Below are 6,699 nucleotides of genomic sequence, written 5' to 3'. Positions count from 1 at the left end.
GTTGTGAGCCACCTTATGTGGGTGCTAGGAACTAAAGCCAGATCCTCTGTAAGAACAACAAGTGCCTCTTAATGGCTGAGTCGCCCTCCACCCGTACCTTAAGTTTCACGAATTTTTTAAAGACAGGGTCTCATTGTGTGGCCCTGCCTGGCCTGGAACTAACCATGGAGCCAAGTCTTATCTGTAACTTGCAGATATCTGCCTGTGTCTGCACGTAGAGTTCTGAGATTAAAGGCTAGCACCACCATGCCTGCACAGCCTGCATGCATTTCCCTAACTACTATGGGCCACCTCTATCTTGAGGCCAGCATATTCAGTAAAGGGACGGGGCCAGGAGCAAGACAGCTCAGCACTGAAGAGCACTATTTGTGCAGAAGGCTCTGGCTCAATTCCCAGGGATCTGACACCCTCTTCTGACCTCCACGGCATCCAGGCAAAGCATTAAAAAAAAAAAAAAAGAGCTGGGTGGTGGTGGAGCAGGCTTTTGTAATCCCCAAACTCAGGAAGCAGAGGCAAGAGGAACTCTGAGTTCAAGGCCAGCCTGGTCTACAGAGCAAGTTCCACGCCAGCCAGGGGTGTTATACAGAGTAACCCCGTCCTGGAAAAACAAAACAAACAAACAAAAAACCCTGATAATAATAAACCTTCAAAAACCAAACCAACAGGACTGATTGTCCTCTGTGAAACTGGTCTGGTGTCTCACTCAGCACTGCCCCTCACGCCCAGCTTCCTGACCCCACCTCCCTCCCTGTAGTCCACGTGTTTTCTGCTGGCTCCTTCTTCCTCTCTGGCTTTATTTCATTTCTACTGTCTTTAAGTTGGAAGATCCGAAGTGTAAAGTAACACGTAGCGACCTTGGCAGGGCACTCAGGGTAAAGTCACTCGCCATGGGTTTTGAACTGAAGGGAGTTGAGATACCATCTACTGCCTGCTGCTTGGGCCTTCTCTTCCCTGCTGGGGGCTGAGCTGTCACCTACCCTCTCCTTTCCGCTCAGTCCTCTCCCCTCTCCCTCTTTCGTGTCTCTCCCTTCTCTAGTGACAGTTCACATCGAGAAACAGGACTTTGACCCTCCTCGCAATCTGGGCAACAAATAGACCATGAAGTCTCCATAGCTACACCATGGTCAAGTTGAGAGGCCCAGAAGGTCCTGGGGAGGCCAGGCCATCCTGGGTGAAAGTCATGGCAAACAAGTGATTCACACATCCTGCCATGTGGAAGGGGTTTTTAGAAGTCTCCTGGCTGATTGCGCTTCATTATGCACCCTCTGGTTTTTTTTCCTCTGACCCCCTTCTTAGGTAACCCAGCTGAGCAACCCAGTTGCTCCCCTTGCTGCTCCTGTTTACACAGCCTGGAGAATGAATGAGCTCTGCATCCCCATCCTCTCCACTTAGGGTCTCTCCCCTGTCCCTCTAGGACGCAATCTGCTATGTTAGGAGCCAGATTTCTTGCAAGTTAGACCTCACATTGGTTCCCTACAGCCCATCCCTTCACATAATAAGCCATTCACAGCCTGCTGTGTCAGATTCTCTTTATAATTACACGAGACAAGAGAGTTCATATTCTCAGAAATGCTCATTCCTGGGCTTTATATCATTCTTCTGGATGACCATGGATTGTACACTATCAAATTTTGTAAACATGTGAGGCCCTAGAAACATTCCAAGAAATCACTCAGAAAAAGGAAGGGTGTAATCTACTCATATTTTAAGCATAATGATGAAGCTTTAAAAACAAACCAATATAGACCCCAACTCAGCAGACAAGAAAGCCCTCGTTACTGCCTAACAACAGGCTGCCGACATCAGAAGAAAATTACAAATTAGGACAGGGCATTAAACTCCTACAGCAAGCCTGGTTAATGAACTCTTTAGAGTATTTACTAATAAAGGCAAGACGGAGGAAGCTAACCAAGATAAAAGGTTAGCTAAAACATTCCGACTTTATCTTCCTTAATCTATGTGCACCTCTAAGTTATCCTACCAAAAAGCCTTCACTAAAGCTTAGAAATTGCCTGCAGTCTCTGAAGCCCAATCAGTGCACCTTTTGTTCTACAGAGGGTTATTAGCATTGGGAATGCTCTGACCTTTCCAGTCAGGTGCAACCACAGGGCAACCTGAACCAAAGGCCCCTCATGGCCTCATAGAGAGATGATCTGCAATGGAATAATGGGGCTGGAGCATCACACAGTCCCAGGAATTGAAGTTGACATCACATATAAAGGGCCTTGCTCATCCTAAACACAACATGGAAAAAGGTATTTCTTTTAAACAGGAGATGAATATAGAGGCATTCTCCTTCTAGAATTGTCATTCTCCTCTTTTGTTAAAAACCAAACCAAACCAAACAACAACAACAAAAAAACCAAGCCAGCATGGGGGTGCATGGGTTTAATCCTAGCACTCGGGAGTGAGAGGCGGGTGTTCAAGGCCAGCCTGGTCTACCAAGCGAGTTTCAGGACATCCAGAGCAACAGAGAGAAGAAGCATTTGAAAAATCAAAACAAACAAACAAATACAAAGAAAAGCAAACAAACAAAAATTCCAGGTACTCCAAGTGGTTCTCTCTGCTACTGCAAGTTAATATACAATCACCATTCAAGGGTGGGGGGAGGTCATTTTAAAGCCAAGCTGCTAGCAGGTACAGCTGCTTCACCACAAGTTACGTACAATTTACAGGATAAATCTGTAAATTTACTTTCGGCTAATTCATGCTATCTGGTAGTATTTTTGAAGTTGTTTTTAGGTGTGTATGGGCACTGCATGTATGTGTGCTGTATGCATGCGAGCATGCAGATGTGTGAGTCTTGTATGCCTGGATTTACGTGCTGGAAGAAGACACTGAATTGCCTTCTTGCCTTGAGGCAGGGTGTCTCCCTGGCATTTTGGCTTGGCTGGTTGATTGAAGGAACTCCTAGGATCCACCCATCTCCGTCTCGCAGCACTGAGGATACAGACATGCACAGACATACATGGACATGCACAGCCTTATATGTGGGTGTGTGGATTTGAACTCAGGTCCTCCTGCTTGTACAGCAAGTATTCTCACCCACTAATCCATCTCCCAGCCTTGAACTCCTGATCCTTCCGCCTCTACTTCTCAAGTGCTGGGATTCCAGGAGTGCACCACCACATCTGGTTGCCTTTCAGTTTGCGAGAATTAAGCTGTTGTTTTTAAAAAGCCTTTTAGAGACAGGGTCTCATTCTATAGTTCTTCCTGGACTCATGAGAATCCTGCCTTGGCCTGTCACCTGCTAGATTACAGAAAAATGCCATTAAACCCAGTTTAAATAAAAATTTGACAAATTAATTTCTTTTTTTTAGTAAGGTAAAAATGAAAATGTCTCTAAATTGTTAACATATATTCCTGGTTTTATATTGGATGTGTTCTTTTTAACTTGTTATCATTATTGTGTGTGCATGTTAAATGTGTGTACTTTTCCAGGGTTTTGAGGATAGAAGTCAGGTTGTCAGACCTGGGGGCAAGAATCTTTACCCACTGAGCCACCCTCACTGGCCAATTTCCTAGATGTTTAAGTTGTAATATTTAATGCTTTCTTTTTATGTGCACTGACTGGTGTTTTGCTTGCACGTGTGTCAGATCCACTGGAACTGGAGTTACAGATGGTTATGAGCTGCCATGTGGGTTCTGGGAATTGAACTCAGGTCCTATGGAAGAACAGCCAGTACTGAACCATCTCTCCAGCCCCACAATAGTCAATGCTTCATACATTTCACATATAGTAACTTTTTGTTACATTTTGATTCAGTGTTTCTCTCTAACTCAAGATTCTAACAAACTATCATGCAACTTTACAAACATCAAATTCCTTCTGTTCAAAACATTAAGGTCCTTTAAAAATTTTGATCCACTTTTAGAGACATTTAGGCTGGCCACCTTTAATCCCAGTACTCAGGAGGCAGAGGCAGGCACATCTCTGACTTCAAGGTCAGCCTGGTCGACAGAGCACATTTCAGGACAGCCAGGGCTACAGAAAGATACAGGCTATCTTGACAAACCACCAGCTGGGGCAGGAAGGCTGCTCAGTTGAGGTCAGCCTGGGGTACAGCAGAAACCTCCGTCTCAAAAAATTAAAATGATTTTTTTTGTCAAGATAATTGCTTGTTTCATGTTGCTTTGCCTGATTAGTTTTCTTGTGTTTGTGATAGTTTTTTGTTTTTCATTTGTTTGTTTTTGAGACAAGGTTTCTCTGTGCAGCCCGGGCAATCTTGGAACTCTGTAGATGGGGCTTGGCCTTGAACTCACAGAGATCTGTCTGCCTCCACCTCTGCCTCTGCCTCCTCCTGGAATTAAAAGCGTGCATGCTCATCTCCTGACACTGTTGTTTTGAGAGCTTCCCTCTACAGCCTGGCCTTGAACTCAAGGTAATCTTCTCGTCTCATCCTCCCAAATACTAGGATAATAGGCACGAGCCAGTTGCCCAGATTTTTGCTGCGTTCTGTGTGCATGCACATGTGTATTCAGATGCACAAGAAAGTGTAAGTGTGTTCACATGGAAGGCCAGAACTGACGCTGAATGTCTTCTCCAGTCACTCTCTACTTTACTGAGGCAGTTTCTCAGGGAACCTGGGGCCTGTTGATTTGGACTAGTCTTGCTAGCCACTCTGTTCCAGGGATTCTGTTCCTATCCTACTGCTGGCATGATAGTGGCCAATATGCCACCACTATACTCTTGATGCCTAGGGATGGAATCTTATGAAAGTCAAGGTTATGGGGTGTGGTGGCACACACTTTTAAAATTCCACATCAGGTAGCTCACAATACCTTTGTAACCCTAGTTCAAGGGAATCTAGTTCTCTCTTCTGGCCTACACACACAGGCACACAAACAAAAAAAAAGTTATCTTTTTAAAACCAAAGTCAGTTGGGCACCATGGAATGTGCCTTTAATTCCAGTGCTTGGGAGGCAGAGCATCTCTGTGACTTTGAGGCTAGCCTTGTCTACTTAGTAAGCTCCAGGACAGCCAGGGCTATAAAGAGCTCCTGTCTCCAAAAAGTTAATTAATTAAAAAATAAATAAATAAAACCAAAGTAAAACATTTATTTAAGTACACCTATTTAATTATTTTAAAGTTTTTTTGAGAGTAATTCCTTTACAACTATGGTTAAATAAGCAACTATTAGGGTACTCAGCTATATTTGAAATTCTACATATCTGATGCTACACACACACACACACACACACACACACACACACACACATACACACACAGCTTGAGGCTAAATTAGGATATGTGACTAAGTTTTTCCAAGTGTTAGGCAAAAGTTTGTGTGTTAAAGGTATGTAGGTTTACAAAAAAAAGTATGTAGGTTTAATACATATAAGGCAGTCAATAATATTCTCTATACATGATGCATTGCGTCAAAACCTTAAACACATAATTACTAAATCATCTGGCATTTCTGCTTGTTTTATTTTTTAATTACGTGTACATATTTCATTATTTGAATATATGTGTGTGTGTGTGTGTGTATGAACATTGTGCACATGAGTACAGGTGCCTTTGAAGTTAGATCTCTCAGCTATGTAGATCATGCTTGACTAAAATTCACCACATAGCCAAAGCTGGCCTTACACTCCCAGTTCTTCTGCCTCTACCTCCAGTATATCATCACTCACCAGTCAGATGTCATTTGTATAATTCTTGCACTTAAAATCTGTCCCGCAGCAAGATGTGGTAGCTTACATCTATGACTCTAGCACATGCACCCCCAAGGCTGACACAAAAGGATCACCACGAGTTGGAGGACAGCTTACACAGTGAGTTTCAGGCCAGCTTGGGCTGGGCTGTAGTATATGACTCTGTCTCAAAAGAGAACAAGAAAAGGAAAAAAGGAATAAATAAATTGTAAAAAGCTTTGGGCTGGGGGTATAGCTCACTTGCTAGATCACTTGCCTGGCATGTGCAAGGCCACAGGTCCATTATTGAACATGGGGGGGGAATCACATCATGTGCCCTAACTTAGGTCTGTCCATCTGTCTTCAATAAGCTAAGAGGTAAATTAAAAATGGAAAGCAGAAAAAGTGATTTAGTCAATCAGGCCACACTGGGAAACAAAACAAGTGTTTCCTTAGAATATCTTCATTTCTACCAGAACTGCCCCAATTCCCACATTCTGTTTTAACAATTTTGAACTGGCACATGGTAATTATGCCTGAAACAAAAGGATAAATACAGTGAACATAGGGATGGAGGCTACAATAGGGTGTGGGGTACCACACCAAAGAATCGTTTTCCATGGCTCTTAGTTACTTTTGGAAGGGGTGGCACAAGCAACTCCATCTCACTGGTTTGAGACAGGCTCTCACCATGAGGCCTACACTGGCCTCGAACTTGGGATCCTCTGTGTCAGCTTCCCAGGCAAGTGCTACCATGCCAACTGACTTTATTTTCAGTCTGACTATCTCTTCACCTCCATCTCTGAACAAATATTTTCTGAAGACATTGCTCATTGACCATCTGGTGGTTTGCTCTCCATAGTCCCATGATGCCAGGCAAAGATTCCTTCTGGTTGGTCTGATTTGATCCACCTTGGGGTGGCAGGTAAATGACAGATGTTAAGGAGCTAGTACTAATCAGCCTTTCAGACCTGATTTTAACAACTGAGGTATAGAAGGATTGGCTTGGCCGGGCAGTGGTGGCGCACACCTTTAATCCCAGCACTTGGGAGGCAGAGGCAG

This window comes from Mastomys coucha, chromosome X (assembly GCF_008632895.1).
Source record: "Mastomys coucha isolate ucsf_1 chromosome X, UCSF_Mcou_1, whole genome shotgun sequence".
NCBI classification, from domain to species: domain Eukaryota; kingdom Metazoa; phylum Chordata; class Mammalia; order Rodentia; family Muridae; genus Mastomys; species Mastomys coucha.
Note: the sequence above shows the minus strand (reverse complement) of the source record.